General features: G+C 35.2%; 1 non-coding gene across 1 annotated transcript; it reads right to left on the bottom strand.

Annotated features, from left to right (window-relative positions):
- Positions 1-8,875: 8,875 nt before the first annotated feature.
- On the bottom strand, positions 8,876-8,982 carry LOC131172324 (small nucleolar RNA R71). The gene has a single exon (XR_009142806.1). It is a non-coding gene; the product is annotated as a small nucleolar RNA R71 (small nucleolar RNA).
- Positions 8,983-11,637: the final 2,655 nt, after the last annotated feature.

The raw sequence follows: 11,637 nt of genomic DNA on the forward strand, positions 1-11,637 counted from the left end.
TTCCGGATTTGGTTATTTTTAAGGTCAGTTTCTAGGCAGAATTTTGGCAACATTTCTACACGAAAGTTGGCCTATTTGGTGTCTCGTTTCACCCTCCATTGGCCTCATACCAATTGGGTTCACAATATTGCACTTATGACCTAATTTAAGTGCTGCCAACATACACAACCTGCATTTGAACATCACACTTCCAATTTTAACAATCCTCCTCCTCCCAATATTTCAATATTCAATCTATGGCACTTATATATATATATATATATATATATATATATATATTATACACAATTCCAGCAAGAATTCTGGGCAGAATACTCAAGGGCATAAGGCACACAATACAACATTAAACTTCAACATTTACATCCACCCAAATTCAATGTACATCAACACTTATGTTATACAAACACTTCCATTTTAACTACACATGCTGCCCACAATTTAATACCATCACATCTCATCAATATATTACATAAATTCACATACAATTTCATAACATTATAGGCTGTCAATTTCAAGCTCAATTGTCCAAGTCTTCAAAATTTTGTTCAAAACCCACTTTCACATTGTCAACCTCACATGTACTCTTACAATTAAATTCTACCACTTATAATCACATAAATTAAGCATCATTAATCAACAATAATATGCATAAATTAACCATTTTCATGCTTCTCAAGGCTGCCCCAATTCAACAATTATCCAAGGTCTTCAACAATTCTTTCAAACTCCTAATTCAATTACTCAATCTCAACATACACATAAAGTTAATTTGCTAGGACCTCTAATTACCTTAATCAATATCATTTCCCATCAACTACATGTAAAGATAATTCAAACCTCTTTAGGTTCCATGGTTGCCAAATTCAATCACCATTAAATATTCATCCAATCCTTCCAATTTTTCAATAATTCAACTCATCTCCACTTTAGTACAAAGTTTAATTAAGTGAGGTAAGGAAAACTAGCACTAACCTCAACTTGGGCTTGATTAAACTTCACCAAAACTCCTCTTTCTTGCTTCCTACATGCTGCCCATGATGTGTAGAAGAAGTTTAATGAAGGACTCTTGAAGAAATGATGGCTTGATCATAGGTGGATGAAGGCTTGTATATTGGGAGGCCATGGATGAAGCTTGGAGGATTTTTAATTCGGCAAAGAAGAATGGAGAAGATGAAAGTGATCAAATGGTTGTCCACTTTATCCTCAAGTGAGCTTTTATAGTCCACTAAGTGTCCACTTAGTGCTCCACTAATTAACATTAACATTATAATAATCCAAGTTTTCCCTAATTGCACTAATGCCCTTATTTTCCTTTAATTTACATTATGAGTAATATTTCTTATTTTCATGACATTTTCAAAATTTTTATATCACTTATTTTTAATGGACATTTAGGTCAAAAGGCAACTCTAGGTGTCAAATGACCAAAATACCCCACTTCGGGCTATATTCCCAATTTTTTGGTAACACCGATTTTTGTCTGTTTCTCGATTTTTCGTTTTTCTTTGTACTAATTTATTAATTTTCTTTAATAATTCTAGTGTCAATTATATTTTAATAGACCTTTACCTACGTCCCAAAATTAAATTATGAGGGTTCCCCATGGTCCTAGGGTCGGCAACGGCCTTCCCAGTGAGGTCACCCATCGCTGTGGTGTCGGCTCGTTTAACTTAGCTTCATTTTCTCTCTTTCATTTGTCTTTGATTTTTCTTGCATTTTCTTTTTATTTATTTCATCATTATATGTCTGTTCATTATCACCGAAGTGTAGTTCCAGACATTCTGACTTTCCGGGGCAGACATTAGCTGTCGGAACAGTAGAATGTACGGACTACGAAAACGAGGATGTTACAGGTATACTCAATATACCCGATGAACTCTCATTATAGCATTAGCAGCCTATCTGCGCTCTCGATCTGTCTACTGCGACAAAGAATGAAAGCTATCGTGAGTAAAATTTACTCAAGCAGTACAATAACAATTTGAAATGTGATATATAAATCTTTTATTGACAATTCACAAATCAAATAATTCGCAGTTCCATTTCACAATTTACAAAGTTCATATAACACAAATTTGATTAAACAATTGAATAACACAGTTTTGCCAATCAATAACACCATTTGATCAAATAACTGAATAATACAGTTTTGCCAATCAATAACACCATTTGATCAAATAACTGAATAACACAGTGTTGCCAATCAATAACACAATTTAGGCCATGACACAAAATTTTTCCACACATGCCGTGTTGTACACCACGACAAGGCACACTCACCCCAATAATCGAAATCAATGAGGGAGGAAGCTAGCTAGATAATGAGTACTCATCCACACTCACCTCAGACTGACAAATCAAAGAGGGAGGAATATAATAACAGTGTCATGCCAAGTGTGAATCAAAACAATTCCAAATCACAATATTTCATATAATTCCCAAATCATATTTTATCTCAAAATTTCCATTTGCAATGTAGGCAACACAATAATTTCCAAATAAGATTCTCAAGGCCAAAACAATAAAAAATTATTCATAACTCATTTCTCCAAATAATTTTTTTTTAAAAAACAGTGAATATAAAAAGTATTGTGCACAGACACAATTTAAAACTATAATGTTCAAATAAATTTTTAAGTAGAAAATAAGAAATCAAAATTATTGTGCACAAACACAATTTAAAACAATAACATACAAATAATCATAATTTATTTCAATTGAAAAATTCAAAAGAAATAACTATTGTGCACAAACCTCTGATACATGCCTCTTGGCCCTAACTTAGTGTTCCTTATGCTTCTCAATATCCTTTTCAACTGAAACACACAATTTAAAGTGTTTCAGTACTCAATGAATTTGTTTCTAACAATAAAATCCAATATTTAAATTTTCTTGATACTATTCCCTTCAATTCATTTCATTAGTCAACCTATAATATTGACCCTTGATGCACTCTAAGTGAGTCAATTCTAATGTTACCAATATGTCACATTTAATAGCCTTTTAGTGTTGGTATATGTTACCAAATTCATTTTCAAGTATATTGCATTTTATTGCAATTTGCCGGATTTCGGTATACTAATTTGACATAGTCGGATGACCTAGTTCCCTCGATTTTCGTGTTTCGGTCCAAACTAAAAACTTATAGGTCTATGTCTTATTGCACGCGGGGCAAAATTTCAAGTCATTTTAAGTTATGTAGACCAAGTTATGGTCAATTTACCAATGCTGGAAAGAATGTACCAAAATGGTAGGCTTAGGTCATTTTTAGGTCACTTTTGGTTTGGCCAGTTTTTGGACCTGAATTTATGCAAGCTATTTGGCTTGGTTCTGGCCATTTCTGGGCTTTGGTGTCTTCATAAGAATTGTAGATATATGTCTCAACTATTCATGGTAAAAATTTTAGGTCAATTGGACTTGTTTTGAGTGAGTTATGGCCAAAAAACTAACTGCCCAAATGGTTAATTTTTAGGTTTTCAAAGCACTAATCCAGATTTGGTCATTTTTCAAGTCACCTTCTAGGCAGGATTTTGGTAAGCTTCCTTCATGAAAGTTGGCACATTTTGTGCCTAGTTTCACCTCCAATTGGTCTCATACCAATTGGAGCCACACACTTAAGGTTGTAAGCCAAAACATACACTGCCCTATTACAATTTGTTCAACCTTTACCAATTACTCATCCTATGCTTACCAAGTTCACTCTTCCATGCCAATTCTGGTTTGTACCATAACATTAACACATTTAGCAACACATTTTTGGTCATTATGGCAGCTTGTAATCACTCTCAACATACACACTATAATACAAAATTTTTCAAGTCCAATTACAACAATTAACCACAAGACATACCTCATTTACATGTTCAAATTCAAACCACTATACACATATCCAAATTCAAACAATTATTCATATACATATGCTGCCATCAATGATAACATAATTCAACAATATTTCATGAACTCAAAGACTTCATTCTTCTTCATGAGGCTGCCACAAGTTTACACCTACCCATCAATTTCCATTTTCACTTTTCAAGCTTCCAAATCAAACCTTACACATGGAATTCAACTACAATACAATCAAACATTTAAATCATCATTCCAACCACTATTTACATGCAAGAATAAGCTATTCATATTGAAGTTCCATGCCTACCAAAATGTACATCTCCATTAATTCATCAAACTTCAAAAATTCTTCCACAAATCAACTACCCACAACATCCATTCAAAGTTTAATGAAATAGGAATCAAAAATACATACCACTTTTGAAATTCTTCAAAACCTCACCAAAACTTAACTTTCTTGCTGCCTATATGTTTCCCAAGATGTGTAGGCAAAGTTTAGTGAAGGAAAATGCAAGGATCATAGTTTGAAGATGGAAGAGTGAAGCTTGCATGCAATTCAGCCATGGAGGTTTGAGAGCATTTCAATTTCGGCTGGTTTTGCAAAGTGAGGAAGATGAAGACATATTCTGTCCATATGTTGATTAAATGTCCACTTAAGTGGAGTTAGTGGAGCACTAATAGGATTAAAAGTATTTTTTTTTATGTTAAACTTTCTAATTTTCCACATTTTCCTCCTATCTTTTGCTATTTAGATTATGTACCACTATTTTAATTTTTCATAACAATTCTAAAGTGTAATATCATTTATTTTTAATGGAAATTTAGGTCAAAAGACAACTCGGGATGTCAAATGACCATAATGCCCCTATTCGGGTTGCATTCTCAAATTTTCAGTAACACCGAGTTTTGTCATTTTCTTGATTTCTCGTTTTTCTTTGTACTAATTAATTAATTTTTCTTTGATATTTATAATGATATTTATACTTCAATAAGTCTTTAATTATGTCTTAAAAATATTTTCCAGGGTTTCCCGCAGTCCAGGGCTAGTCAATAGTCCACGCCGCAACTTCCCAGTGCGGTCACCCATTGCTATGGTTCTCGGCTTATTTAATTTGGTTACATTTCATTGCTATTATTTTTCCTTTATTTTTCTTATATTTTCTTTTCTTGTATTTCATTATTTTATGTCTCCTCACCCATATCTAAGTGTAGTTCTAGGCATCCTAGCTGTCCGGACAACACTGGTCTCTGGAACAGTAGAACACACTACCGAACATAAGGGTGTTACAATTTGGGTTTTTGTTCCTCAAAAAAGTTGTTCTATTGTTTCTAAGCTTTCCATGGGTTCAAGAATCAGGTCATTTGGACCTTTCTACACAAAGTTATGACCATATGAACATGTACTGTTCATTTGGTCAATTCTGTTTAGAATCAGGACACCAATTCCGGATTCAAGCAAATTTTAGGTCAACTTAGGATCAGTTTTTTAGCAAGGTTTCTTCATAAAAAATGTGAAATTATGAATCTAGTTTCATCTCCAATTGGCCTCACACCAATTGGAACTACACAACTCTACTTATGGCCATTTAAACTTGCTGAGCTCATTAGTCCAGAATTCAGCAACTCAACATCTACAACTTATCCCAATTCCTTTCATCAATTCACAATTATAAGCACAGTAAATAACCATAATTGAGCATCACAACATCAATTGGTCAAAAATTCTCAAAAATCCTCAATTTCTTCCAAAATCCTAACCACTATAAACCCTAATTCTCTAAATGCCACAATTCATGCAATTCAAGTATACTAATTACTTATACTTAATCATTTAAGCTTGAAGACATGTTTAATTGGATTAAAGCACAACAAAACCTCACTATACCATGGCTGGCCGAAAATTAAATTTAGGGTTCATGCAAATTTCTTTCATTTCTTCATTAATTTCCTCATATTTAACTTAAATCCAATCAATTATGCAAAAAGAAAAGCTTGGAATCACTTACCTCTATGATGTCCTTCTCAACCTTCCAATTCTCCAAGTTTCTTCTAATTTCTTATTTCCAAATCTTCTTTTCTAAGGCCAATTAGGAGTTTTCTATGGTTTGATGCTAAAGATTTTGGAAAGAAATCAAGTTTTTAAAGCTTGAACTCACTTGTCAATGGAGGAATTTGGGTATAAAGAGAGAGAGGGAATTCGGCTGGTTAGAAGGGAAGAAGAAAGTAATTTTTTTCTTTTTAATTTTTGTCTTTATATATTTATAATTATCCCTTAATTTTCATAAATTAAAATTTTAGTTTTAATTAGATCATACTTGCATCATTGTGATGTCATAAAGCACTTAATTTTTAAATTTTTTCTTTTCTTTTTCCTTTCTTCCATACACTTCTTTATGTTATTAATTTTTTTTTCATAATTTTAATTTCCTACATTTTAATGGACATTTAGGCCAAGAGTCACCTCTAAGGTTGAATTGACCAAATTACCCCTTATCGGCTCTGATCAGATTTTCTTATAACACTAAGTTACTTCATGAACTCTGATTCAATTATTTGAACTTGTTCTCTATTCTTTTCTGTAGTTTTCACATTACCATTTGTTTTGCAATTATCCTTAGGCCTGGGGCATCATAGAGTCTCACATGAAATTAGGGTAGCAACTGAGTTCGCAGTCACTTCCTAGTTCGGTCACCCATTGATACACTTAAATTGTATAGATGTTTTTAAGCACAATTGTATACTATCTCATAGCATTTAGGTAAGTAATCTCATTCATAGTAGTTGATTTCGTTAGTTTTTATAATTTCTATTGTTAACCCTTAATTCCATGTTTTCTGCATCATTTTAGGTATTTGGGTGAAGCCGGAGAGTATAGGAGTGCAAAAGGGAAGCTTGGAGAGGTCAAAAGACATTGAATTTCTGCTGATAGAAAGTACACGGGCCATGTAAGCAAAGCCACAGACCTATGTAACCTTTTGCCAGATGAAAGCCAGAGAGCCAATGGAGAAACATAAGCACACGGGTCATGTAGTTGGACCCGTGTAATCTACAAGGACCCATGTAAGTCTCTACCGGGCACAAGCTTAAAGAACTTTCTGAGAACAAAAGTATACAGCCCTTGTAACCAGGCTTGTGTAGCCAACGCAGACCCATGTAAGTCTTTGTGCCAATGCAAGACTCCGCAATTCCACACCAGTAAGTTACAAGGCCTGGGTCAGTGTAGTGACACACGGGCCGTGTACCATGTGACAGCCAGTTTTAAACCCAAGTTCTCGCTCTTGTTTCCACATTCAAATCAGACTCCTAAGGCTTTTTGGACTCAAAATGACCTAACCTTAGAACAACTATTATAAATAGAAGCAGAAAACATCAAAACCAGAGGAGGGATCCTTTGACAACACTTTTTAGGAGTTTTAAAGAAACTTGCATTCTGCACTCTCTCTAGCCATCTAGAGGAGAAGAATATTAGTATTAAGAGGAGTTTTCTAGCTGAAGTTCTACAAGATCAAAGCTGCAAACTCTCTTCGGTTCCTTCATTCCATCTCCTTAAACTGATTTTTATTATTTTATTTTTTCTATATGATTTCTTTTTACTGTCTTTACTTTTTTATCATGATGTTTGCTGAACTCATGAGTGAGTAGTTTTCATATTCTAAAATTGGGAGAGTAATGCTTGTAATCATTATGGATAAACATAAAGTTTTATTTATTGGATTTGAGATTTGTTCCTTGATTTAATTTCTTGTGATCTTAATGCATGTTATGTACCGGTACCCACTTAATATTGATTGTAGATATTAATTGAATGACTGAAAGGTGAAGATTAATATTAGAAAATCAAGATCTTGAACCTAGGAATTCTGACCTAGACATAGGCTGATACCTTTGTGGAACTTCAAAATTGGTTAAAGACCTTAAAGGATTTTAGTTAATTTGATCGCCAAGAAAGTTGGGTTTAAGTTAATTAAAATACACCCTAGGTGCCTTGAGAGAGGACTTAAAATACCTTAGGACTGATTTCCATCAAGGCAAACGATTCTCAATCTAGTAAATAAACAAGATAACATCTATAGTAAGATTCAAGTGTGAAATCTTAATTTTGGAATTGTTCTAAAATAGATTACTTCATTTTAAGTTTATCATTTTAGTGTTTAAAATAGATAACTTTCATTCCCTCATTGTTCGATAGCCTAAATAGTCAAAATTATAACTTTCATTCCCTTATTGTTTGATAGCCTAAATAGTCAAAATTACTGTATAGATTGGTACTTACTAATCAAATTCCTCGTGGGAATGATACTTTACTCATCACTTTATTACTTGTTAGCGATCCGTGCACTTGCGGTGGTTATAAAACCAGCACAATAAGTTTTTGGCGCCATTGTTGGGGATTTTTGCTTTAGTAATATCGAGCGATAGGCAATTTAGCTGATTTAAGCAATTATCTTTATTATCTAATTTTATTTGATTTGTTTTATTTCTTTTCTTTTCTCTCAAGTACCCGATCTGGTACATGACCCGAGCAAGGCCAGAAGAAGAAATTTTGGACTATGATCCGGAGATAGACAGAACTCTGAGAGCTATCAGGAGGGAAAGGAAACATCAAGAACATGATCAAGAAGATCCTGAAATTCCAACCATGGCCGATAATAATGATAGAAGAAGACTCTTGAGAGACTATAGAGCTCCATCTGTCCAAGGATTTCAGCCCAATGTCACTAGACCCACAGTGAAAGCCAATAACTTTGAATTAAAACCAACATGGCTTCAAATGATTCAACAAACCCAGTTTGCAGGTTCACCAATAGAAGATCCACATTATCACCTCCAGTGCTTTCTTGCCCTTTGTGACACATTTAAGATGAATGGAGTGTCTGATCAAGCCATAAGACTCTGAGCATTCCCATTCTCCCTTTGAGACAGAGCAAGGAAGTGGTTACTCTCTCAACCAGCTGGAACATTCACCACTGGGGAAAACCTCTCATAAGCTTTTCTAGCAAGGTATTTTCCACCTGCAAAGACTACAAGACTGAGACTTGAGCTCAACACCTTCAGACAAAAGGAAGGTGAATCACTCTATGACACATGGGAAAGATATAAAGACGTACAGAGGGAATGTCCACACCATGGCATAGAGGATTGGCTATTAGTGCAAAATTTCTATAATGGGTTACTTCCTTCTACAAGGAGCACAGTTGATTCAGCTGTAGAAGGTGACCTAATGGAGAAAACAGTGACACAAGCACTTGAAATTTTAGAGAGGGTTGCAAACCATAATTATGAGTGGTCAAACGAAAGAGGAAATGTAGGGAGAACAGCAGGGGTCCTGGAAGTAGACGCCCTAAGCATGATAAATGCCCAATTTGACCAGCTCACAAGGAGGCTTAATAAAATGCAAGCCAATGCAGTAGGGATGAATAGTCAACATGAGGATAGCTATGGAGGAGGGTACACGAGTTCAGAATATAACAGCTTCAATGAACCCTTCATAGAACAAATGAACTATGTGAATAATGGAGGAAATTTCAACCAGAGGCAGCCCAACAATCCATATTCAAACACTTACAACCCTGGATGGAGGAAACACCCAAATTTCTTATGGTCCAATCAGCAGAACCAGCCAACAGACAAGCAACAGGGGTACAAACCACCAGCATCCCTTGGATTTCAGAATAGAGGCCAAAACTTTTCATAGCCACTACCGCCTCCTCAACCTCAGCAACTTGAACCAAAGATGATATTGAATCCATGATGGAAGGGTTCCTAGCAGCTCAACAACAACAGAATGAATTGATTAAATAGCTGACTTCCAGAATGGACCAACTTGCTACCCATAACAAGATGCTAGAAAATCAAATTACTCAGCAAGCAAGTTCTTCAAGTAAGGCTGCTGGTAAACTGCCTAGTCAATCGGAGATGAACCCAAGGGAGTATTGTAAGGCAGTTACATTGAGGAGTGGAAGAACTCTAGTACAATCAGAGAAAGAACCAACAAATGAGACCTTAGAAAAATCTATAAGCCAAGCAGAAAAAAAGGAGGGAGAAGCCAAGAAAGATCAGGAAGAGGAAGCAGGGAAGAAAAAGAAGTTACTAGAGCCATACCAGCCTCCCCTACCTTTTCCTCAGAGATTTCAGAAAGCCAAATTGGACAAGCAGTTTGGGAAGTTTTTAGAAATTTTACAGAAATTTTATATCAACATCCCCTTCACTGAAGCACTCTCTCAGATGCCATCCTATGCCAAATTTCTTAAGGAAAATCTATCAAAGAAAAGAAAGCTGGAAGACTATAGGACAGTAGCTCTAACAGAGGAATGTAGTGCCATACTGCAAAACAAACTACCTCTAAAGTTGAAAGATCCAAGAAGCTTCTCCATACCCTGCCTCATTGGTAACAAGAAAATAGACAAAGCCCTCTGTGATCTTGGGGTAAGCGTGAGTTTAATGCCTCTATCAATATACAAAAAGCTGGAGATCGGAGAACTGAGACCCATGACAATCTCATTGCAATTGGCTGATCAATCAGTTAAATATCCTGTGGGCATACTTGAGAACACCCCTATTAAAGTGGGCAAATTCTTCATTCTAGTAAACTTTATTGTCCTTGAAATGGAAGAAGATGTTCAGATCCCTATCATCTTGGGAAGACCATTCTTGGCAATCACCGGAGCCATCATAAAAGTAAAAAATGCGCAACTAATCTTCAAGGTAGGAGAAGAAGAACTGGAATTCAACTTGTTCAACATAATGAAGCACAAATTCGAACCTAATGAATGCTTCAAGGTTGACATAATTGACAAATAAGTTGAAGAGGAATTTCATAAGACACATCCTAAAGATCCTCTTGAAGCATGTATTGTGCATAGTCACATAGTGAATGATGAAAACACAGAAATAACAGCCTATGTACAGCAGTTAGCAGCTCATCCACCCCTACCCTTAGCTGAGGCTTCCGAGATGGAGAAGTTGAAGGAGGCACAAACCAAGGGTAAGCCTCATGAAAATGCCAAATAGGTAGAGCTTAAACCTCTCCCCTCCTCACTAAGGTACACATTTCTGGACTCAAACTATAAATATCCTATTATAATCAATGCTAGCCTGTCCAAGTTAGAAGAGGAAAAATTGTTAAGAGAACTTAGGATCCATAACAAGGCCATAGGGTATAAAATAGAAGACCTAAAAGGAATCAACCCCTCGATTTGCATGCATAGGATACCCATGGAAGAAAATAGTAAAACTACTATCGAGCACCAAAGAAGACTTAACTCAAACATGAAAGAAGTAGTCAAGAAAGAAATTTTAAAACTATTAGATGCAGGTTTCATATACCCAATTTCTGATAGTAAATGGGTTAGTCTAGTACATGTAGTTCCTACGAAGGGTGCGACAACTGTTATCCAAAATGCAAGCAATGAACTGATCCCTACTAGAGTAGTCACTAGTTGGCAAATGTGTATAGATTATAGGAAATTGAACAGTGCCATCAGGAAAGACCATTTTCCTCTCCCTTTCATTGACCAAATGTTAGAGAGGCTAGCAAAACACTCTTATTTCTGTTATCTAGATGGGTATTCGGGATTCTTTCAAATTCCCATTCACCCAGAAGACCAAGAAAAGACCACATTCACTTGCCCTTATAGAACATTTGCATATAAGAGAATGCCTTTTGGTCTTTGTAATGCCCCTGCTACCTTTCAAAGATGCATGATGGCTATTTTTTCTGATTATATTGAAAATATCATGAAAGTTTTTATGGATGATTTTTCTGTCTATGGAACTACTTTTGATGAT

The sequence above is a fragment of the Hevea brasiliensis genome, chromosome 13 (assembly GCF_030052815.1).
Source record: "Hevea brasiliensis isolate MT/VB/25A 57/8 chromosome 13, ASM3005281v1, whole genome shotgun sequence".
NCBI lineage: Eukaryota > Viridiplantae > Streptophyta > Magnoliopsida > Malpighiales > Euphorbiaceae > Hevea > Hevea brasiliensis.